The sequence below is a fragment of the Acomys minous genome (genome assembly GCF_964271855.1).
Source record: "Acomys minous genome assembly, chromosome: 5".
Taxonomy (NCBI): Eukaryota; Metazoa; Chordata; class Mammalia; order Rodentia; family Muridae; genus Acomys; species Acomys minous.
The window spans coordinates 50,021,014-50,047,228 of record NC_140494.1 but is presented as its reverse complement, the minus strand read 5'-3'; the positions used below and the strand labels follow the sequence as shown (position 1 = coordinate 50,047,228).

Sequence of the window (26,215 nt, the reverse complement as noted above, 5' to 3'; positions counted from 1 at the left end):
TGAATGTCTCCCCATGGTTCCCTGTCTGCAAGAATGTCACACATCTCTGTATTACAGACTTTTGCTTTAGCAAATTTTTGGTGCTTTTCTTTCCCAAGAAAATATAAGCAGAAGTGAGGTTAGTCACCTCCACATTGAAGTTATGGTTTGTTGAATGGGAATCTAATGGTTGGGATGACCTTTTTTCTCCTTCTAATTTGAGTTTAGAAAGGAGACATCAGCTAGGATCAGTATTGAAGTAAAGAAATTGTGAGGGAACTCTGAAATTGACTATGAGCAGATATATTAAAAAGGAACTTCTACAAATATCTGAGACAGATTTGTGTAGACCTGTGTCCCAACTACGTATGCCAATAATGTGTAAAAGTGCCTGATAACATAATTTTAATGGTTTTTGCAAGTCAAAGTAAGGAAAATCATTGACTCATTGGATGAAAACCATAAGGATCTGACCTATTTTACAGTGTTTTAAGTATCTACAGGTCTGTGATTATTTTCCCTTTGTTTACTATTATTTCATGTCTTCCTTGGGAAAAGAAAGGTATTTATATATACCATAATTTTTTTGATAATAATATGTTATAAGCAACTTTCTGGAGCATTTTTGGTTGTTGTTAAAGAATCAATCTCTATTGAGCTTTATTTGTTTGACATATATATGATCATTTCTTCCACTAACACTTTTTTGATTATTTAGCTCCTATACTAGAGTAAATTTTTCTTACTGTTACTTACATTAGTTTTAATTTGTTTAGTCAGTAGAAACAGCTGTATAGTAACAAATATTCCTCTAATTTCCATAGTGGAAATTCCCTATAATCTCTTTTCATGCTACCTCCCATTCTCAGTAAGATAAGACTCCAATGTTCTCCATCCCACACCCCAGGCTGAAACAGTGTGCATAAATTTGAAAGAGTTTGTTATGTGTGGAGATGAGGATGGTCATTCCCACAGCAAATCCAAAGCAATTGAGACAACAAGATTGGCTACGATATTTCTAGGCACACACACACACAGACACACACACACACACACACAGACACAGCAATATACTGTCCTGATAAACTCTTACTAGCTACATGAGTAAGACCCAATAAACTCAAGATTAACTTTTTTTTTTTTATAGAGCACAGTCGACAGAGCTGTAAATAGTACATTTCTCCATGCCTCTTTCACATGATGGACAGGTAACAAAATTGTTTTGTTCGTAATGCCTCCCCAAGCTATTTTAACTTGTCACAATATACAAAGCTTGGATACACCAAATGCATCAACTTATTTGAATTACTTCAGTGGAACAAAAGATTTCAGAAAGACACATTAATTTTATTCTTATTCAACAATGACATTGAAAAGACATCATTATTTGTGCAGTTATTTGAGCTGCTTATCCCTCTCTTATTCTATTTTATAAATGGCACAGAGTCTGTGTACATCCTTACTGGCCTTTACTAAACTATTTTCTCAAAATTACTGAATCCTTGACATATGGATAACAAAATTATCAATTCTGGCAGAGCACTCAATTGTATATCATTGTATAGTGTATCAGAGTTTAGAGTACTACATAGTGAAAATCAGAGAAAGAATCCCATGAATAAAGTATGCATTGTTATGTGAGTGATTTCAAAGGACTTAATCGTACACATTCAACATTAAGATGAATTATAACATTACAGAAACAACTAATAAATATTTATTAGGAAAAAATCACGCCAGTTCAGAAATCTTAAAAAGAACATCAACACTTTTTAAAAGCCATATTGCATCCGGAAAACTTTCTACTGCCTCATACTGTATGGACCGCGTTAAATAAGCTTAGAAATTGGTACATGAGTGACAACAAAGTCCATGATTGCCTGGTGGTCATTTAAAGTGTAAATGAGACAAATCTCAGGTATACGGAGTTTATTGTTTTGTTCCACAAAAAAATTAATCTCCTTGGTAGAGTGAAGACTGAAGCATAATTATTTCGGCTTTGATCTGTCACGCAACTCATCCCTTTTCAAACCAGAATGTCAGGTCTAAGCCAGGTTGTACCACTTTCTCATCATCAAAATGCCCCCTTCTGCCCAGCTGTCTCTAATGAGTCTTCGGAGAAAGGTTCAGCCGGTTCATCCATTCAAAACATTCTACAAATGAACGCTAGGGGGGAAAAGAACAAACAAGATGCATTTCAAATGTAGGATTCAATTACTTTTCACAACTCAAAGATGTGTCAAAGGCACGCTGTGTTTTGTTTTGAGGGCGGGGAGATGACAGGGAAGGAATCCTGAGCCCCCATTGGCTCGCGGCTAGCCACTGCAGCTGAGCCTCGCCAGCACCCCTCCTCTTCCAGAGAGCATTATTGATCTGAAGGGTAAATGTGGAGGGAGCCACAGAGAGGGTCCAAGCGTTTCTGAGAAGAGAGACTGCCTCTTCCAGGAACAAAGTGGTGTCTGCCGGCTGCCTGGTCTGGGAACCTTTGGTGAATTAAAGGGGACAAAATGCGCGTTCGTGGCTTGCTACAGTGATTTAGAAGAGGGAAGAGAGAGAGCCAGAGAAGTCGCACCTTGAAGGGAGGCTGTGTTGTTGCATCCCGCTGTTGCCCTTCCTTGCTGTTCCTGCAGCTGCGTCTGCTCTCAGCCATCAGGTAAGGCTCTTTTTCTGAGATTGGATTTCATGTGCGTGATCGCTTCAGGGAACACGAACCGAGACGCATGCATGATTAATAAAGTAATGCCGGGCTAGTCAAAGCTGGAGAAAGCTGTTCGCGGACCTGGCATCAGAAACGGATGCTTTTGAGCGATTTAGCTTTAGGAAACTTCTCCAAGTTCTAAACAAGTCTGTAGTCTTTACAGCGTGAGGCTGCTTTAAAGGAGAGGGAAAGAGGGACTAGATTTCAGTACCTCTGCACCTCACTTGGCTAAATTTTTCAAATGAAAATAAGTGGATAAGCCATAGATAGATGTTCAACTGGTTATTTTGTAAATGCTTTCAGTGTGGCTTTAAAACAAAACAGTGCTTTAGTTTGAAAATACCAATTTCTTTCACTACTTCACGGACAAAATTAAACTACAAGTGTGAAAGCATTTAATATTTCAGTAGCTGACTTCTTAGTGTATAGACACCTGAGTTTTCTATCACAAAACTCACGTGGGACAACCACTACACCAACTACAGGTTCTATAGGATGATCTGGAGATTTTTTTTAACACATTAATTATTTGATTTTAGCAAAATGATATAAGAATTACACGGGGCAGAGAGTATAGAAACTAAAAATTACTTAAAGGTGATTATCAGAATTGTTATCAATATTCTTTTTAGCATCGGTTTCCCCCTTTCTCTTATATTGGGATCAGTGTGGCTTCAGAACCTCTGGACTTCAGGCCTGTGATGCCTCACAGATGCATTCCTCTGTCGTCTCTAGAGAGGCAACTGACATACTTTTGGCCGATTCTGTAACCATTTCATGACTTCCCGTTCCTCTTCAGGTATAAAGCTCATTCACACTGTTCTCAGGAAGAAAATCACTTTACATACTTTGGGGGATTTACATGAACTATATTCAAAATATGTGTGCACAGTTCAATGTACCCTAGAGATGACAAAACGGTGGAGAAGTTAAAGGAGCCTCTGTTCATTTTTTTTCGATCTTTACAGTACACTTGATCGGATGTGAAATTTATAAAATAGTGTTTAGACACAAGGCACCCACGATCACTGAACCTAGTCATTTCACTGCATCATTTGTTGCCACATTCGGCTTTGCAATTTAAAATATCACTTTAACTTTCGACAGTATTGCTTGTGGGAAGGAACAGATCTAGGCTGTACCATCCCCGTTCCTTCTCACGGAACGTGCCTTCAGAATGGAAAGGCAGCTGAGTATTCTTTCCTAGCTGTAAGGACTTGATTGACACATTGTTTTGGATTGCTCAAGTGCAGAGCCCTATGCAAAGTGGGAGCCTCCATTTAACTAACTGCCACAATCTGCTTACTCAGCAACAAGAGAAGAGGGTTATCTCCACCAGCTAAGGAACCTCTTGAAGTAAAAAGAGTTTTGTAAATAACATGAAATCGCACTTAAGAGTATAGTATCTTTTTCTTCATTAACAATAGTACTTTAAATTCTAATTTATACATTAACCTGCAACTAAACTTCTCACTCATAGAAAATGAAGCAATTTTACTCTTCTCTGCTGTGTTTCCCTGGTCCTCAGTTGCTGTACACTTAGCTCCTACTGCTGTTTGCTGCTTTTAAGCAGTCAGGGGAGTTTTAATCCAAGTGTTTTTATGATTGCAGCTCACTCCTTCCGTGGACTTGTTTAGTTGTGTGATCATTTCAGAAAATACCCACAAAAAACAGTGAGCTAAATTACCAAGGGAGGTTGTCATTTGTTCTATGTGTGTGAAATTCTTGTTGTAACAATAGAACTTAGCTTCTTGGAACAGAACAATCCCAACTAATGCTTGATTTGACATACTTCCTCCTGAAGTGGAGGGCACCATGCTTATCTGCTTACATTGAGCTGTTTTTGTATTTCGAATTGTGGCAGGTCATATTTCATAGAACAGTTGTGATATAGGCTGAAAGCAATCAATCTTATTGCTTCATCTTTGTAAAATGCATGTTGCTCTTACCTCTTAAAAGCATTGTGAGGGGTACATTTCCCTGCTGCTAATGAATTTAACCTGCAAATATTCTGCTCCACTGTGTTTATGTGCAATTTGAAGTATTACTTTATTTTTTTCACCTATGCCATCTTGATATCATGCCATTAAATCTAAGTATATGTTAGAGAGATGCAGTGTGATGCTTTCTTTTCAGAAGCAAGCCATGTTTCCTTGTTAAAAAAAAAAAGCTAAATCTAAAACCTTGAGCAATAAAATGACTTTTTAGTGTATCCTGCTACAAGTATCATTACACTTCCAATGAAAAATGTGGCTACACTGGTGTCATGCAAAGTAAGACTGTCTGTCTTTGAGCAAGCTACTGCCTTTAAAATGTCATTATATTCTAGATTATCACTGTCAATCAATAGACAGCATTTAATTGATAATGTAGCACCAACTGATAATACTATTTATATTACAACATGAGTATCATTAGTCCATCCATCCTCCTTTAAAATATTGACTTTTGCTCTATGATAAATAAAATTAATATTGAAAAATAATCCATTACATTACACAAGGGTTGAAATTTTATGGTATTTACTTGGGACTTTCTCTTTAATTACTGATGATCTGTGATAATCAAGCATTTTATAGGATGATAACTGTTAAAAGGCACTTTCAAGTTTTGGATTTAAAGCAAATGTGTCTTTTCTAAATTGCTATGCAGAAGGGCTGGTAGATCCCAGCCACAACACTGAAGGGAAATGTGTGTAAGTGTCTGTAATACGGCTTGTGTATGGCATGATAATTTCTCCGATTTAAAGTAGCACATAATAATAAGACTAGTAATATGGAATGAATAACGTTTTATATTAGAACAAGTGAAAGATGTGCTCAGTGAAAACTTGAATAAAATGTAAGTGTTACACGATAGGAGTATACTTTTGTGATATCCTGGACACATCTTCTAAAAACTCAATTATTCACTAATTATGGACACAGTAATATTCACTGAAAAATTACATTTATAATATGTACATTTCACACACTATGCTTTAGGACTATAGTGAGAGTTGAGGCTTCAGACTGTGCACAGATATTCATTGGGGAAAAACAGAGGTCTTACACACCAGAGTATAACTGATGTGCTCAAATGGTTAAAGATTTAGGCAGCCAGTGTTAGAGGAGAGCCTTTGAGTATGGACTCATCTGCAAAGTAGGGCTCAATTTTGTATATGCCTGGTAACATTGTGAAGGTATTGTGTAACTAATATGTCCTAAAGCTCAAATTTCCTCAAAAAATTACTATGATACAAAAATAACCTGTATAAATATAGGAATTCTAATTCCTATACTGCATGATGATATCCTGAACATTGGACCAAGTTTTAAAACACTGTTATAAAAATTAGGTTCTCGACATTTGTGGGCATTTTTTTAATGTCTCGATTATAGGCTACTTGTACTAGTACTATTATCCTTCTGGCAATGCTCATTAATGGACATGACTTTCTACTTTAACTTTTAACTGCAGAAGCCTAGACTACAGCCAACAGTCAGGCCCACTACAGTAGATGGTAAAACATGTTGTCAGGATTTGTTAAGTGTTAGACTTAATTATTATGATGGAGATGAAACTGCCCTTAGGCTACTTACATAGAAAATTATCTGGGCCACTGAGACGGGTTGGTGACTACAGACACCTGTCATAAAACCTGGTGACCTGGATTTAATCCCAAGGGCTTATATCATGAAAGGAAAGGACCAATTCCAAAAAAAAAAATGATCTCTGGTGTACAAAATGTCTTGTATATGTGCATGGGCGTACACACACACACACACACACACACACACACACACACACACACACACACAGATGAGACAGAGAAACAGAGAGACAGATAGAGAGAAAGAGAGAGAGAGATAGAGATAGAGAGAGAGAGAGAGAGAGAGAGAGAGAGAGAGAGAGAGAGAGAGAGAGTGGAGGGGTGACAGAGGGTGGCACACTAGTAAGTACAAAATGATTTTCATTCCCTCTCTCTCTCTCTCTCTCTCTCTCTCTCTCTCTCTCTCTCTTCTCTCTCAGAACTTGGTTAACAAATAACAAATAGATGTTGTGGTTAATTTACCAGTATGGATTACTAATGTTTATTATCATGCCTATATTATTACGCTAGTATTTTCTAACCCAATGGCAATCAATCAAACCACAGACACCTATTATATTTTAAAATAGCCTTAGTTAACCTGGGGCAGGGCAGATAGTAATCCCCTAAACCACTTCACATGCGATCTGCTTCTAATAATTTCTATCATGCTACCTCCCATTCATAATCCTAATTATCATCATCTGATCTCCATCCATGCCAGACATGTGCTTCTCCTCCACCTAACCCATGGCACAGCAGCCTTTTTCCTCTCCTGTCTTCCAGTTTCTCTTCCTCCCAAGATTCTCTCTGTCTCCCAAAGCCGTGGAGCCTTAGCCATGCCTATCCCATTTGCCCTGCCCAGGTGCCTTTAATTGGTCAAACAGGTTAGACTCTTAGCCAAGGTACAGGTGGGGCACAGAGACAGCAACCAGTAACTAGCATCAAAATACACCAGACAAACCTCCAACATATAGGCATGGCCATTACTTGTATTATGCAAGAATCACTGATTGTGAAGAAGGCTTAAATTTTATAAGGGAAACCACAACAAGAGGGTGGGCCTCCAGTAATTGTCACCAATTAACAGTGCTTACTGCTCTTGCAGAGGATGGAAGGTCAGGTCCAAGGACCTACATTTGTAAACTCACATTTGCCTGTAACTACAGCTACAGTTGTTCAGCTGCCCTCTTCTATCCTCTATGAGCACTTCACTCATACATAAACTCTCTCTCTCTCTCTCTCTCTCTCTCTCTCTCTCTCTCTCTCTCTCTCTCTCTCTCACACACACACACACACACACACACACACACACACACATACACCAAGTGACAAATGAAAATAAAATGTACTTTAAAAGAAGAGTCACATAATGTAGAACAAGTCAGTGGTAGTTGTGGTATTATTTCTTTTAATGGATATTTGGACAAAAGAAAAGATGAACTATAATCTTAAAAATCTGAGAATGGCAGAAAGGGAAATGAATGAGAGCACAAGTGCTTACCAAAGATTAAGTAATGACAAGACATAGATATCAAATATAATGCACCCACTACTTTAGTGTTTAAAAATCAAACATTGAATGTGTCTGATATCCTGAACTTATTTCATAATACCTTCTTTCTTTTTGGAGATACCACAATATTCAGTGAGCTAAGTTATCCATATAAGACATTTGACTTAAAAAAGTACATATGCTTAGAAAATGTTGAAAATAAATGGAAAGTGCCATTAATATTAAAAAATAAAAATAAGAGTTCTTACTTAAATGTTACTTGTAACTAGGGAGACCACAAAATAGAGAGTAGGGCAACAGAGAAGGTTAGCAGAGAGGGGAGGGAGGATAAAAGGAGGGTGGGACTGGGAGGTGACAAGGCTGGGGGATACAATCAGGATGTACCAAAAAAAAAGAAAAAAAAAGAGTGTTTACTGCTCTTGCAGAAGACTTCTCCTTTGAAGAGACTTATAGGAATGACTTAAATAACTATAAAAATATAGTCACAGATACTGTCAATGGCATTAAAGTTAATTAAAGATCTTGTATTCAGTGGTGGCCCCATAGATTACAAGAGAGAGAAAAATTTGCTGATGCTTAAAGGTATAGCTATCATTGGTTTGTAGCTATCATAAATTTGTACTAGTTTATTGTACTGGTGATGTAAACAATACTACTGCATTTCTAGCAATATAAAGTAATTATTTTGGTGCAAAATATTCGATACTGATAATAAATATTTGTTACTGGACTATGCTTTTACTTATTATTTCCAACGCAGTTATTTTACTTAAACAATGTTTTCTTTGAAGACCATTTCGTATCATGACAGCCACCTCATGTACTTTCTGTTTATTGCTTCTCTTGATTATATAAAGAGGACATGCCCATGGTTTACTTGACAAATACTATCTAGTTTTCTGTAAGTATACTTCACAGTTTTTGCACAATGCTGACATTCCCTAAAGGCTTGTTGCTCAGACTAAGTCTCTGTCCTTAAGCATATCTGTATACGTACAATGAAATATTTTTCTGGGATTTTTGTGAATCAATATTTCCATGAAGAGTTGCCGTTCCTTCAAGGGATGTGATTGCTGGCAGATTTTAAAGTAAGATTTGACTCAATTCCCTCTCTTCCTTAATTGCTGGCAGTGGGCTATGAAACAGAGGGAAGCATAAGCTTCTGCCAAGTTATATGTTAGTTAAGCAAGAATGAGAAGGGTGGGATACATTTTTTTTTAAATCAGCAGTAGCTTCACAGGGAGAAATTTTAGGTTTCATATTAAGATTCCAGCATATGTTCTTAGCTGTGCATGATAGAAAGACATTCACTATCAGGTAGATCCTAATAGAACGAATGCTCGCCTTGTAGTCATGCGATCTAGCATGCCTATTGGAATTCTGAAACTAATATTTAAAGGGTTAACAGGAAGTTAATAGGATATTTGTTCTCTAATACATTCAATATTATATACTGTCATTAAATGGCATCTTTGCATGCCTGTATTACGCAGTGAGAACACTGGATAAAACAAGAATAAGGAGTGCATATGGTATGTGACCTACTTGATCCTGAAGGTAATCCACTCCCCTAGCAGGAATATTTGCTAAGTAGGCAGGTTTTATTTTCAGGAAGCAAATATTTAGGCCTGGTACCTCAAAACTTGAGATGGAATCTCAGAGACACTGGCCTGTCTAAGGAACTTAGGTGGATTTCAGTGATAAATCATTTGGAGTAAAATCATTTTTTTTAGAACCATCAAAATGCAAAAGCACACATTTCTGACACTTAAATACGTTTTAAATGAAAACACTTTCATATGCTTTTTTATTTTGTTACAATTTACTTTTCTTCTTCAGTCTTCATTCTTTCAAGAGTCTTTATACTTTCAGGTATGTAGATAATATTTCCTACGATACCTTGGGACTCAATTCAGGATGACAGGATGCCATAGGCTACAAAGAGACTCAATACAGATACCAGCCTTCTCAACATGTGTTTGAGCCCTTTTCTGTGTGTTTTTTTCCTTAACTGTCTTGACCTCCAATTCTTGTATTACACTTCAGACTACTATCTTGGAATGTGTAATCTGTATTTCCACTTGAATAAGTAATAGTCATTTCAACCACAGTTCAAAACCAAACTCTTGATTTCTGTTTGTCCTTGTTATAGCCTGTGTATACTACTCCTGTGTTTGTAATGATGTCCATCTTGGTAAATTGCATAATGTCTTTATCAGCTTTCCATAGTTTTAACAAAATACTTGAAACAAACAATTCAGGAAGGTAAATTTGGCTCGCAGTTTCTACATTTCTGCTTGTAGTCACTTGCCTGCAGTGTTTTGAGTTCCTGGTCAGGTGATACATCATGACCTGAAATGTATGGTGGAGTGAAAGTATTGGGCTAACCAGAAAGCAGAGAGAGGGGTATGGGGGAAGAGAAGGCCTTAGTACTATTCCCTTTAAGGATATGTTCCCAATATTCCCAGTAACTTTGTTTTCCTCTAGTGTCTCTACATAGCAAGTCTGCACTAACACCCAATAGAGTTGAAAGAAAACCAAGCCTTTGTTACATTGTCTCTGGAAAACATTTTTTTAACTCCAGCAAAATTCACAGCTAAAGCTATCTAACCAATAGCTTGGGACTTTATGATCACTTCTGAGATTTTTGTAGGCCCCACTTGTTCAACTATATACTAGTTCTGATGGCTTAATAGCATCAAAGTCTGAAATAAATATACCTTCAAGGCAATTATTTCTCATGTCCCACATCAACAGTCACCTTTGTTTCAGTCACTTTCTTTTCATACCTAGATTGTGCAATAACAACCAAATTGTTCTTTCTGATAACACGTTTGCAGTTCCTCTTCCCTCTGTCATAAATTGTAGCATAAAACCACATAAGCCATCATCAAAGAACTACTGTTGGCTGATAATCAATGACTGGCCAATCCTTTTTTTTTTAATAACTAGCAAAGCTACTCCTTATTTAAAAAAAAAAAGGCATCATTCTTTTTGAACTTCATAGTTGATTTCAAGCAAAATTGGCTTGTCATAGTTTCTGAGTGATATCTTTAGGTACTGTGTGAAAATTATACTTGATTTCCAATGAGAAAGTACATCTGTAAATTTTCTTAATAAGATCAGCAGCATATCAATTATTTCACTGGAATATGCCATTGCATTAGAGATGATCCCTATTTAATAATGGGCTGAATTAATTATTTTTGATATTAACATGTGAAATTGATCAGAATTTAATAAATCCTATTCTTTGAATTTTAATTTTTGATGTTTTCCAATCCTAACCATATGCAATGTTATACTTCTATAATATTAGACATGAACAGGAAATCATAATTCCCATGCCCGATGCCATCACAAGAGTAAGTGACCAATGCTCTACAGTACATTGTGTGGCTGAGTTAGGATGGCTAGTAATTTAGATATTTTATTGGTACATTAAAATAAGTTCAACTTATGATAGGTTTGTTGAGATGTAACACCACCATAAGCCAGAAATTTTTATACTTTGTTATGGAGTAAAAGAAAAAATCTATGAGAGATGTTCATTTTAATAGTGTCTGGTACCTGAAGCCCCTCAATAACCTTATTGAATGAGTATTTAAGGAATAATTATGAGCACATAAATTAAACTAAAATTATGCTTACATATAAAGTTGTTTGAACAACTTAGGTACCATATAAAGAACCTTTAGGGAGAGAGTGGGGCATGCAACTTTTGACTAAAATTATTATAGAATCTATGTCCTCCTGGTAATTATTGAATTGAATACAATACAACTTGAGTACTAGATATATAAAGGCATTTGAAAATTCCAGAATGAATAATGTGAAAAAGTGCTAATCATCTTTTCAGCTCAAAATCCAATACTATATTACTGTATAATGACCCAATTTCTCATGCCATCCACAAAATAAAATAAAGCAACCTGAAAATACTAAAAAGGTAATGGAGGGTGGCAAAGATTTGTCTAATTGGTTTGTAGAGTCAGTTTTGTTATCTGAAGAGTACAGAGGAGATTTTTGTATTGGTAGCTGGATTTGAGCCTTTGTACAGTCCAGAACACCTAAAAAAGCTATTAAATGGTTTAATCTTTAAAGCTTCCAAGGCTTAATTTGGTAGCTCTCTTCAGTAGGACATTGCTAATTCTTCCTGAATTACTACTGCTTCTAACTGCACTGCCTTAATTTGGGCTCTATTCAGAGCTCTATTCTCTTTAATGGAGTTAATTGCTTGGTGAAAGTCAGATTTGAGTGCAAACTTAATTTCTCTTGTGGAGTATCTCTTGACACAGTAAGCTCTTGTTTTCAGCTTGACACCTCTACACTTTTATGCAGGATAATGTAGCAAATACAGTGTTCCTGGTATACAACAGCTTCCAAGGGACATTATTCAACAAATCAAAGCATCGTAGCTGTCTAAAGCTACCTTCAATTTTGTACATGCTCAAGCTGTCTGCTTTAATAGACTCTAAGTCCTCGGAACATTAGCAAATCTCTGAGCTTTTAAACAGGCAGTGACCTATGCATTTAGAGGGCTGCTTCAGTGGAGCTCAGGCTCACTTAGGTTAATGACGGATCATGGAGCTGTTTTATTTGCAGTGAACTAAGTTGCCCATTATCCCTAACATTCATGTGGGTCATGTTGCCACATACAAATAATGTTGAATTTTCTTCATCATTTTTTAGATTATAGCAAGTTATTATAGGAATCCTTACTATGGAAGTTCTTGAGGTTATATCACTATGAGTGAATGACTGTACTTACACACAAAGGAAACTCTACTGAGACTATTTTCTTGTGAGAATAGCAACTTAGCAACTGCTGATACAGATTTTATTTGGGCAGCATCTTTATCAGAATGATAGATGTTTTCTCCTTCCATCCATTTTTCCCTTTTAAAGCATTATTAGTTTGCCTTCTTTTACTCATAAAACATGGGAAATATATGAATTTTTTTTCACTATTAAAAATCCTAAAAGAAACTTCATTTATATAAATATGTTACTACTGTTTTCCTAGGCATGTATTCTAAAATGGAAATATGCATAGACTTCCATACTGTGTCTACCCATAATGTGTTAAAATAATAGCAAAATACCAAGTTGCCTCTATTGAAACCATGACAGTTACTTCATTTGAATTTATCTTTAATTCTGTCCCATGTCTCCAGATGCATACATCTGTGTGAAGAGGTTTTGAAAATTGAGAGCAATGCACTGGAAAACATACTTTACATGTTTTTAAGGTATTTTTAAAATGCTTATGCACACATAAAACAGGCACACATACACTCAAAAGAAGAACAACACCATCACTGGCATCTCTAAAGCTGGCTAAGTGTTTCTCATAGAAAAAAATAAACACTTTTGGCATTAACCCTTTCTATAAATAAAACCCTTTCACACTATATTGAATTCTATGAAACATGAATGACAGTACAAAAACAACTTAATTTATTCTTCTTCTGTGATTCACAATAGAGATGACAGCCATGGAGTGCTGAACAATAAGGAGTACAACATGTATGCTTGATGCCAGTTTCACAGTAGTGAAGGGAATGAGAGTATTGTACCATATTCTGGCTCTTTTAGTGAATTAAGTTAAAGATGGTCCATTAGTTCATGTCACTATAGAAAACTGGCAAGTTATCAGTATTTTTACAACTTTGAACTGGAGGAAAACATCCCAATATTGTGAGTTCATGGAAAACTACACTGAAAAATTACTGCATTTTGCTTTTCACCCACAGAGCTATGATTAATAACTTTAACTAAAAGCCAAGATATTTTCATTAGTGGTTACTTAACCAATTTTTGTAAGTGGATATACTCTTCCATCTTTTTCATGCCAAGAAAAATTTCAAACTCTGTTAAACGGGAAAATAATTTTAGGATAAAGTGGGAGAACTAAAATTACCTTAAAAAAAAAAAAAAAGGACGTTCCTCAGGAAATATATTTGCTTTCACCTCATAAGAATTAGAAGGACTCAAAACTGAATGATGTCTTTTCCAGTAGATTATTATTTGTTATTTAAAGTATATTGAGAAAACTGTACTGAATCATTTTAACATAAGAGAAAGCAGTTGGTTTTTGATAACTAATTATAAAAATGACTAACTCTTTCAGAGTCTTTTTTTTTAACTCAACCTTAACTTCTAAGAAAGTTTCAACTTTAACTCTGATCTCATACCACAACATTTGTATTTAATATATACTATGTTGTTAAATCATTTCAGGTGTAGTTTTGGGCTACTGCACAACTTGTCACATATAATTTAGAGTTACATTGCCTTATCCCTGACTAACAAGGAGCAATGTCTGTAGATCTGACATGCTCTGTATTTCTACTCATTACCCCATCTGAAATTTAGTTCTTGACTATTCTAACGGTATGGTGAATGCTATTACAAGATGCTCTCAAGGACCATGTGAAAATGAAGCCACCTGAATGGGATCTGCTGTCCATTCTCCATCCATGGTTTGAATTCGGGAACTTTCATTTCTCTTCGGTTGCATATGTGTTTTGTTTGGTTGTGTAAACATAGATAGAGATTATCCCTGTCTTACAATGTTTTAGTTTGCAATTTCTCTACACTAGGGTGAAATGTATTCAGTGCTTATGTTTTCAAAATTCTCTTTAACATGGGTATACAGTGTATAGTATCTACACTAATAATCCTACTTCTCAAAGGCAAATCATGCATCACAGGCGGAGACCCAATGGAGGGTCATAGCATTCTGTGCTATGACCAGTGAAGTAAGGGTCTTAAATCTATTTTGACTTACAGTATTAGCAGCTATGAATGGGTTTTGTAGAGTGAATCACTTGGAAAAGACAGGAGCATCTGTGATAATTTTAGCCATCTGCATTTTAAAATACTTTTGAGATTACTTATTTAACATTATCCATTTCAAGTCACATGTTTACATTTTAGGAGAAGCCATCTGGAGGTGAAGTCTAATCCAAGAAATGACTAATAAGAGTTTGATTTAGACTTCCACACAGTACCAATTCCTTACATGATATTTTTAGGATTTTCCCCCAAATATAACCTGCTCATGCTTTTCATCTGCTGTCATTTCATATATTTTGGTTATCTAGGTAGTTAATATTATTTTAACTACACTTTCAGATTTTTTTATATACTTGGTACAACTTCTTAGCAAACAAATCAAATAAGTCACATATGAATGTTCACATGTCAAAAATGCTTATCTCTGCTCCTATTCACTGCCCTCTCACTTCAAGGGCCAACTGTTTATTCCAGCACCCCACACCTGAGTCACTGTACAGTCTTTTCTATATTTTTCTCACATTATTGGAGCAGCTCCTGTTTTCCTGTGCCTGCACCCACGCCCGTAATGATCTCACCCAAGTTCATAATTTTAGACACCATATGCTGAAAACTCCAAAATATACATCACCAGGCTCAAATTTACACAGATTTAATCTGCAGCCATGTGCTTTTCTTGGCATATAAGTTAGATTTCTGATGGACATCACAAACCCACATGTCCAAAATAAAGTCTTGGACTTCACTCAGATACATTTGCTATCCTCAGATTTTACTATTTCAAAGGGTCCATCCATCCAATTAATTAAGCTGACATATCAGAATCAAATTCTTCTACACCTCTTTTCTTCTTTCACATTGCATTTTTACTTCCACTAAAATCCACTCACCCCTGTATCCAAAGACTTGGGGAGAATTGGCAATGACCCGAGTTATTACTTCTATCCCTTAATGATTAGTTTCAAGAGCAACTTTAGCCACTTAAAATGTCTCATTAAGGGGTTGGGCTACAGGTCAGGGGAAGGGTACTTGCCTAGCATACTCAATGACTTAAGCGTCAATATCTGGTACTGTCAAAAAACTTGTATTTCCCTGAGTCATGTTTTTGTTGAGGCAGTTCAGCAGTTATGTTAAGCATGTGTAATATGTGTGCTTCTTCCTTTTATTTCTTTTACATTTTTATATTTTGAAATTAATATATAATAAGATCATTTTTTTTCTCTTCAATTTCTTCCCTCCAACACTTCACATGCACTGCCTTGCTTTTTCAAGTTCATGTCCTCTACCTATTTATTAGTTGTTCAATATGTGTGTATATATATGTATATACACACACACACATATATATGTGTGTGTGTATATATATATGTATATATGTATATATGTATATATATATGTGTGTGTTTGTACTCACATATATAAAAATACAACAAATTCACATCATATACTTGCATGTAAATGATTTCAGGACTGACGACTTGGTACAGGATGATGACTTGGAAACTTTACCCTCTGAAGGCCTAGTTCTCTCACTGTCAGTATTCCCTCACTGTCTGTAATTCTAGCCCTCCAGGAGACTGTCTGTTACCATTCTTATTGTTTTCATCATTGTTTGGGTCTTGTTTAGGAAGCCATGAAATTAAGACCTCATGGGTATTGATTCTCTTATGATCATTTTATGTCTACATAAAAGTATACAGCTTACTTTATTAATATAGAAAAATCGGCGCCAAGAAATGACTTGGTGGCTAAGAATATTTGCTGACTTTTTAGATTACTGTAAGTCAGTTCCTGTCACCTATCTCAAGTGACATTCGTCTGAGTACAATGCCTACTCCTGGATGTCTAATTCCTGGGCACCTGTGTGCATATATTCACACACACACACACACACACACACACACACACACACACACACACACACAAATAAGTAATATAATAGTTTAGAAAATATAGTAAAATTTTAGAACTTAGAGATAAATGTATATACATGTAGTGTGTTCATTTAGTAGTATGTTTTGGTTTCAGTTGTGTCTGAGTAATTGAAATCTGAGTTTTAACTTATTCCTGTATTTATTTGCCCAGTCACACTGGAGAGTAACCAGTAAAATTAAAAAGACCCTGTTTAAATAACAATAAAACCCAGCAGCAGCCAAAACAACAACAAAGATGCTTGCATCTTGAAATGCAATAACCAATATTTTCTTCTAGCTACCACACACATATCTGTACTTACTTGGGCACCCACAGCACTGACAACATGCCTAAATATCAAAATCCACTCATTAAAGAAAAAAAATTAACACCAGTGAAAAATATTTTCCTAAATTGTAACTATTCCAAACATGAAAAATATATATTGAAAGGGTAGTATTTTACATTTATGTAAATGCTACATTCATGGCTCTGTCAAGACGTGTTGCTACTGTTATTTCATTATTAATAAATTAGACAGTGAATCATCATCCTTTTAATGAAGCTTGACTCATAGAAGCGTAGTTCACTTCAATTTTATGAGTACAAGGAGTTCAATTTTAGAATGATATATACAAATAGGGTGATCTGTGAGGTGGAGCTTGGCAAGTTGAAGAGGGCAGAAGTTGAAGACAGATTAGTGAAAAGAAGTAGCTATGTTATATGCTGTCTCAAGGTTCAGTGAAGAGGAACAAAGATGACAAAGCTGTCTAGCAATCCAAGCCAGTTGCTCATGCTGAGTTATACAAGAAGTTGGTCCTCTACTGTGCAACTATCTAAGTGTATACTTACCATCAGAACATAGTGTGGATGAGGGTATACACATGCAGTATAAGGATGAACTGTGTGTCTCTCTCTCTCTGCTTCTGTTATAGTCCATAAAACATCACTCTACAACGACTTTTGAAAATAATTGATGCCACTTTGCTTCTGTAGCATGTTGTATACATGCACACACACACACATATTCACTGCAATCACTGCTTATCAACAACCATCTGTCAGCAAACATCTGTACAGCATGAGCCCAAACTGAAAATAGTGACAAAACACAATGTAATGGGTTTATTTTTTATAGTAGCATCCAAACATACCTTTTCAGTCTATTTTACTTGTGCATACAAGAAGTTGAGCTTACACCTACTAAGGTAATTCTATGATTCTGCAAACATGTGTTTTAATCTTGTAGGTTCTTGTATTTGATCTTGTTTTGTCATGTAGTCTAGTAAATCCCAACGGTATGGTGGGGGAGGAGGTCCCCTTTTGTCACAGACCTAGAGGTGTGGAGTAGAGTGAAAGAGGGAGGCAGGGAAGAACAGAAAGATACAAGTGAGGGAAGAACAATTGAGATGTAATCTGAATTAATTACTTAAATAAAAAAAAATAAAGACACATTTCTCATAAAATGATCAGTAGTAGTATTTATCCAGATGTAAACTAAAAAGTATGGTTGTAATTTTTAAAATTGTATCATAATAGAATAGTTTATGTATTCAAAATATCAAATATATTTTCATTATGACATTTATGAGCAGTAAAATCATTTATTTATTTATCTGATATATGCCAATAGTTTGATTAAAAAGTAATATATTTTCAATTTGATTGCTTTTTGGTAATATTAAATCCTTGTATATTAAATCTGAGTGTTTATGATCGTGTTTTACCTTTAGTCTTTCATTTATCAAACTATTATTACTAGTTTAACATGCACAAAACACTATTTCAAGCACTGTACACACAATTATGTTGAGATCAACAGAGTGTATAGACATAATATTGCATTGTAATATATTTTAAACATTAAAACACATTACATTAAATTATAGATGTATTGTAAGTAACAAATTCAAGTAATAGGTTTAAGAAAAATAACTGATGCAGCCATTGTGGATTGCTCTGCCTTTCATGTTTTCATGATGTGGGATAACATTATTAGATACATATTTACCATAATTTTTCAACATTTTCTACAATAGTGTTGTAACAATTTCATATGAGAGAAAGCAATTTGTTTACTATTTTTAAATAAATTTCCAAGCACAGAATTTTATTACTAAGTGTATTTGTCTATCAAAGTAGAACATCCATTTGAAAAAAAACTACCCCCTTTATATAAATGAATCAGAGGTTATTAAGAAGCTATTCTTTTTCCCCTTCAGAGTGAGATGTAAATATTCTCCCTGGGATGCTCCTTGTTATTTATCTTCTTTGGGCCTGTGCATTGTAGTATGTTTTTCCTGTATGATATGGCTAAAATCCATTTAGCATGTGTATCTTTCTGTGTCTGGGTTACCTCACTGAGGATGACCATTTCTAGTTCCACCCATTTGCCTGCAAATTTCATAATTTCTTTGTTTTTAAAACCTGAGGTGTGAACAAAGCTGTTATGAATGTAGTTGAACTAGTGTCCTTGTTGTATAGCAGAGCATCTTTTGGGGATATGGTCCGGAGTGGTACAACTGGGTAATGGCTGAAGAGACAGAACAGGGTAGAAAAGCAAACACAGAGAGATATGAGGGCAAAGATCAGGCCTGGCGAGAGCAGGGGCAAGAAAATAAAAGGTCTATTGAAAAAAGAAAAACAGTGGCTGAGGCCTCTCTGTGACAACCTGGGGACCTAAGTCAGGGTAGGCCCCTTTGAGGATATGAGAGGGACTCTAGCAGAGACTTCTTGTATCAGGGGCCATAGTGACAGAAGAGGACACTCTCTAACTAGACAAGTTTAGTAGAGGGAGGGGAACAACAATCCAACCACAAAAACTTTCAACTTATAATTCACCATGCCTACAAGTGCAGGGATATAGTAGATAGAGCAGAGACTGAGGGAATGTCCAACCAATACCTTACCCAATCAAAGACACAGCCCATGGGAGAGTACCAACCTCTGACACTATTAAGGATACTCTGCCATGCTCACAGACAGGAGCCTAGAAGAGTTGTCCTCTGAGAGGCTCCCCCTTAGCAGTGCCTTGAAACAGATGCTGAGACTCATAGCCAAAAAGTGTGTGGAACATTGGGAATCTAGTGTAAAAGTGGAGGAAGGGAGAAAGGACCTGGAGGTGACAGGAGCCTCACACGAAGAACAACAGAGCCAACTGACTAGGACCCAGAGGGGCATGCTGAGACTGAGGCACCAACGAAGGAACTTGCATGGACTGGACCAAGAACTCCTGCAGGGATGTGGCTCTGGTTTCATGTGGGTCCTCTATTGAGGGGAACAGGTACTCTCTCTGACAAGGATACTCTTGACACCTTTTTGATTACGTTCCCCTGGGTGGACTGTCTTGCCAGGCCACAGGGGAAGAGGATATGCTTAGTCCTTCTGCAACTTGATGAGCTGGGGTGGGTCCGGGGTAGGAGACTCCCCTTTTCTGAGGAGATCAGGAGAGGGTTTGGGAAGAGGGAGAGAGGGTGGGGCTGGGAGGTAAGGAGGGATGGGGCTGCCAGCAGGATGTGAAGAATAGTTTATATAAAATAAATCATATTTGAAAAAGAAAAAAAGGTTATAAAGACGCTTTGTCAAGTTTTTCTGTGCCACTTTATGTTCTGTTTTTAGATTAGGTATCTATTTCTGACCCAACTCTTTTTAAAGGCATTGTGTAACTGCTTATAAAGGAAGGACCCTGCCACATGTCTCTTATGCATGTACTGTTGGTGTTGAATAGTAGCTCATCCACTCTATCAAGGGACAAAAGCAGATACAGATGGTGCTTTAGTTATTCGACCTTCGTCTTTGTTATTTTTTTATTATTTTTTGCTGTGACAAAACACCATGACCATGCAGGACTTAATTCAGGGCTCACAGTTTCAAGGCATTAGAGCCAACGACAATTGTGTCAGGTTGCAGGATGGATAAATGCAGGCATGGCATGCACATTGCTGGAGCAGTCCCTGAGAACTCTCATCTGAGCATACAAGTAAAAGGAAGAAAGAGGAATATTAATACAGCTGGGGATAGCTTGGGCTTTTGAAACCTGGCTTTCCTCAAGTAACACACCACCTCCAAAGAGTCCATGAATCTAAATCCTCCTGAAGGAGTTTAACCTACTAGCACCAAGAAGTCATATGAATGAGGCTAGGATAGACAGTCTCATTTAAAGCCTAATGGCGTCTAATTCAGACTATCAGGTAAAGTTTGATCCATAGACACAATTATTTCCTGGTAATGCAAGTTGATTTCTGCCCTCCAGACTTGAGTTCTCCTTTCCATGGCCAAAAGGTGGAAGTAGTAATAGAAATATCTTTAAGGATATGTTTCTGTTTCTGAGGTTTGCCCAGATTTGCTCTGGATTTTGTATAATTGACTATACTGGTCAGTTTTCTGTCAACATGGTATGGGATAGACTAATCAGAGAGGAGGGAGCCTCAATTGAGAAAATGACTTCATAAGATCAGGCTGTAAGGTATTTTCCTAATTAATGAGCAATGAAAGAGGGCCCAGTCCATTGTGGGTGGTAGTCCTTAATTATATTGGAAGGCAGGATGAGCAGGCCATGAGGAGCAGCCCAGTGAACAGCACCCCTTTATGGCCTGTGCTTCTGCTCCTGGCTCCTGGTCCTGCCCTGTTCAAATTCCTGTCCTGACTTCGTGCAGTGATGGACTACAATGTGGAAGGGTAAGCCAAATAAAACCTATCCTTCCCAACTCAATTTTTGTCATAGCATTTCATCACAACAGTAGAAACCTTAACTAAGAAAGTGACAAATAATTAGAGTGAAGAATAATGAGGATTATGGTTTGTCTGTTGGATGAGAAGGTATTAAATAAATTGCAGACACCATGGAAAACCAATAAGATACCAGAGATATAATAAAGAGAAAGGAGAATCAGGGTCCATTTCCCCTTTTTGATACCATCACTATTCCTCTTAATTTAGCCTCATTCAAACAATATTCAGACATTTGTTTTTATTCTAACATGAAGAAATAGCTGATTAACTACTAAAGAAAATATATGTTTTATAACACTGTCTTATCTGTAATCTTTTTGTATTACATTACAGTTTTTTGTAGTTTATATGACCATTACTCATTTTAATTTTTTCAGTTATTTTGACTTTTTTCCAAATTAAGAATCCAAGCAAACAGAAGTGTTTTGTACCTTAAAAATCCAAATCTCCATATACTATAGGCGAAGAGAAATTTCATAACAAGGTAATAATAATGGTAATGTAATGATGCAATGGTAATGTAAAATTTACAACAAGTGTGGTTAAAGTCTACATTTTAATACAAAGTTAATACTTTTTTATTTATTTATTTTTTGTTTTTTGTTTTTTGAAGATGGGGTTTCTCTGTGTAGCCTTGGGTACCCTAAACTCACTTTTTAAGCCAGGCTGGCTTCAAATTCACAGAGATCTACCTGTCTCTGTCTTTCCAAGTGCAGTGATTACAGGTGTGTGCCACCATGACCAACTTAATAAATTCTTTCCAGGGAAATCTCCATTGTCTTTTCTTGATATTATATATTCTAAAATAGAAACACTAATGTATTAAAATATCATAAGGACTTTGTTTTATGAGATCCTCCATACTCTGTCATTTTTCTAGAATGCTCTTTAACCTTCTCTTTCCTAAATAGCATTTGAATTTATATATCTCCCCTCAAACACCTTCTGTCCTTTTCTTCTTCATGTATAGGCCTCTTGGCTTCTTCAGACACATACACACAATCTCTCACCATTCCTCCCATGTCCCCACTCTCTCCTTCCATCCCTTGCTCCCTCTACTTTTCTTTCTCTACTTCTTTCATCTATCTTACGTCTCCATCTTCTTCTTCCTTTTACCCTCTTCCATTTTTTGCTCTTTGTTTCCATTTCTGTTATCAGAAGTCATGCTTATATGTAATTGTAAAATCACAATGCAACATATTAAATATTTACTAGAAGATTCTGTTAAGATATGTACTGCAAACAAGTTTGTTTTTGTTTTTGTTTTTGTTTTTTGAGACAGGGTTTCTCTGTGTAGCCTTGACTGTCCTGGATTTGCTTGTATATACCAGGCTCACCTTGAACTCACAGTGATCCACCTATCTCTGCCTTCCAAGTTCTGGGACTAAAGACATGCACCACCAATGCCTGGCCTGAAAACAATTCTTTATTAGTGAGTTTTAAAGTTACAATGATAGTTAGTTGAATACTAACATACTTGATATTCTGAGTGCATAATTTCCTCAAAATGAAGATAACATCACTCTTTCAAACTCACGTCGAGTATTTTTCTTATTTTGCTATTGAAAACAATGAAGTAGAGAAAGGGGATATCTTAAGGCACACTGCTTTAAAATCATAGTGAAAGAGTGTAATTTTATGATAGATGAACTCAATGAAACAAATTTATTTAATTACTCCATATCTTGGAAATACTTTTGTTGATGTTGAGGTATAATTACCTAAATTAAATGTCTTTTTAATAGATATCCTATCATTATTATTTATTATAACTATACTTAATTACTAAATTTTATTTTTTTCTACAGCATGAACTCAGAAATTTAGCATCTTGAATTTAAATATTAGCCCTCAGCAAAAGCTCTTAAATGCAGGTTTTGTCTCCTCACAAAGGTTCCATAGAAATAGTTTTAATACTGATCATTCACATGATTTATAATGAAGGGAAATTCAACTAATGAGTGAAGAATTCTGAAATTAGAAAATTTAATAGTTTAATGTGTTTGCATTGTTCTTAGTAGTGTAAGATCAAGGATTATAAATTAAAACACCTGATAGACATGCTGTCCAGCATTCTCGTGGGAAAACATGAAGTGCAGAGTTAATGGAGGGTCATGTCCTTCACTTCAAAACAAGCTAATGAGGACGACTGCATGCCTCTGTAATGAGAAGCTCTGCTTCATGGACATTTTCTGATGGTTTGCTTTACTTATAAAAATGACCATTTCTTTTTTATCAATGAAAGAGATAAGTGAAAAATGAGTCTTGGTTTAATAAAAATATCATTAAAATGCCATCCATTATAATTATCACATTGGCAAAAATAATTCATTAGTGTTATGTCCATGGTATAAAGAATCCTATAGGCAGCATTTCAAATAGTAAATTTTTAGTTCAAAAATCAAATAGCCTATCAGTTTTGAAGAGCAGAAACATAGGAGGGCTTTGGGAAAAAGTTGCACATGCACAGTTACACATGCTAAAACATCTAAACATATAAAGTAAAAGCAAACCTTTAAATGAAAAGCATCTCTTTATATGAAAATACCAGTATCATCACTTCTACCATATGATCTTTGAATTTGCAAATTGTTAATAATCAAATGAAATATTAAACTGTTTATTTTTTAACAGTGCACATGGTGTTCACATGAATTCTGTAAAATTTTTATCCTGGTATAGGACAATGATGGCATTCAAATCAACAATTAACTATGAGTTACAAATTAAACCATGTTCAACAACTTAACACAGTACTTTAAAGTATACTGAAGCCTACGTCTGTGGCAGACAGTGCCTTTCTAGGAAGAGAATGTTGTGCATGCAATTTCAGCATTGCTTTCTTTGTGTCTTTTCCATTCAACATTGAACTTTCTTACAAATGGAGCTAATATTCTGAAAACATTCATGTAATCAAGCCATAGAACACACTTTTTGGGTCAGATTTTATATGAAATTTAAAAAAAGAAATCCATAACACATCCTTGGATTTATTTGAAAAAATTGTTAATGATGAAGAAGAAAAAGTAACTCTGCACTTCATGTTGTTTTCCCATGAGAATGCTGGACAGCATGTCTGTCACACACACACACACACACACACACACACACACACACAGAGAGAGAGACATACAGACACTCACTACCTCACTCAATCTCTACTCACATCATCCACAATTAATATCAATTAAAATTATTGGCATTAAGTTTCAAAATCAAATTTAAATATTTTCCTCTGAGTGACACCAGGTCTACCAAGAAGAGACTTGATACCCTATGAACATATACAGGGGGAGGTAATCCCCCTCAGGAACAGTCATAGCGGAGGGGAATAAGGGGAAAATGAGAGGGAGGGAAGAATGGGAGGATACAAGGGATGGGATAACCATTGAGATGTAACAAGAATAAATTAATAAATAATTTTAAATATTTTTCAAATAAATTCAGTTATGAAAACTATGTGATGGATCATTTGATTCTGCTTTCCTAAAAATCAAAATATGATTTCCCATTGGCTGTCTACTGTGAGGCAGGGGGCCTTTCCTGTCCCAGTGTGATGTCCTTAGTTCTGAGAGAAAACCAATAGGTATAGGATAAAGACAAGAAAGGTTTATTGTGGCCTACTCTGCCAAGGGATTCCAGTACACCCTGGGGGAAGGTGGAAGAGCTACTCTGTGAAGCAGAAGCATTACTCAGAGCTCTTGACATGAGGCATGGTCAGAAGAGAGATGCAAGTGTAACTTTCAAAGGCAGGCGGTTATCAATTGGAGCCATTCACTCTATTTCATTATTTTCTGTAGATTCCTGTTTGTTTTGTCATCAGAGACAGAAAGGTTGTGGAACTAGATGAGATGGAAGGTGAGGAGGAACGGGGAGGGATGGGGGAAAAAGGAGACAAAGTCAGAATAGAGTGTATATAAAAAAAAATCTATTTTGTATAAAATAAAAATGGTATTAAAGACAGAATCGATAGAAACAATATGGATGGGAACAGAGTTAAATGCATGAATTATAAAGGAATTAAAACCTCAAAACCAGACACTGCCTTATTAAATCATTGTAAATGAACATTACTTCCATTTATAGTAAGGAATAGAGGAAACAATTATCATATGTCTTTAGGAGCTGACTGAGGTGCAAAGACTCATTAAATTTCACTCCTACAATAGAATATCTGTGAGAATGATCTTAGCAAAGCTATTCACACACATACACACACATACACACACACACACACACACACACACCACAAGTAGACAAGGAGATGGCTAGGGAAAAAGTAGTTGTTTCAGAATATTGTGAATATATTTATCAATTATGCTATTTTACTTATGAAACAAAAACATTAAATATTGTTTTACTAAAAAGTGAATAATATCACACTTTGAAAACATAAAAATGCTTTGTCATTCACATGAGAGATATTAATCATGCCTTCTACATGATGCAAAGTAGATTAATCACTCTTGATTCAATTAAGTTGAACCCAGAAGAGATTAATTTCAACTCATATCAGACTGTGACTTTTATAATATTTAAGCTTAATATTATAACACTTATAATATTAAGTTGTAATATATATCATGAACTTATTATATGCTGATATTGATATATATCATAACATTTATTAATATAAAACAAAGGAGAATGTCAAGAATCATACATTTTTGGCTCATGCCTAATTGATATTAATCATGTTGCTATGTAATAAAGGCTATACAATAATTATTTATTCTGAATTATCTCATCTTTGTGTCTACCATGTGAACAGGTTAGTTGATGAAAGCTGCCAATTTCCACACACTCTAGTCAAAGCTTATTTGGCTGGTATAAGCTGGTTATTTTCTTATTAATTCTGGAGACCCATAAATATCAATAACATCAGTAGACACCTATCATTGTGAAGAGAAATGAAAAAGGATCCAAGGTAAAGTCAATAAGAACTTATCAAATTTCATCTCTTGTCACATTTCTCTTTATATGTGAAACATCCCACAGGCCAACC

General features: G+C 35.7%; 1 protein-coding gene across 3 annotated transcripts in view; it reads left to right on the top strand.

Annotated features, from left to right (window-relative positions):
* Window positions 1-2,304: 2,304 nt before the first annotated feature.
* CDH12 (cadherin 12) overlaps window positions 2,305-26,215 on the top strand; it is a 1,018,075-nt gene continuing 994,164 nt past the window's right edge. For all 3 annotated transcript variants that reach the window (XM_084781268.1, XM_084781275.1, XM_084781271.1), the window contains exon 1: window positions 2,305-2,632. The gene's annotated coding sequence lies outside the window, so the exon portion shown is untranslated. The remainder of the gene's footprint in view (window positions 2,633-26,215) is intronic.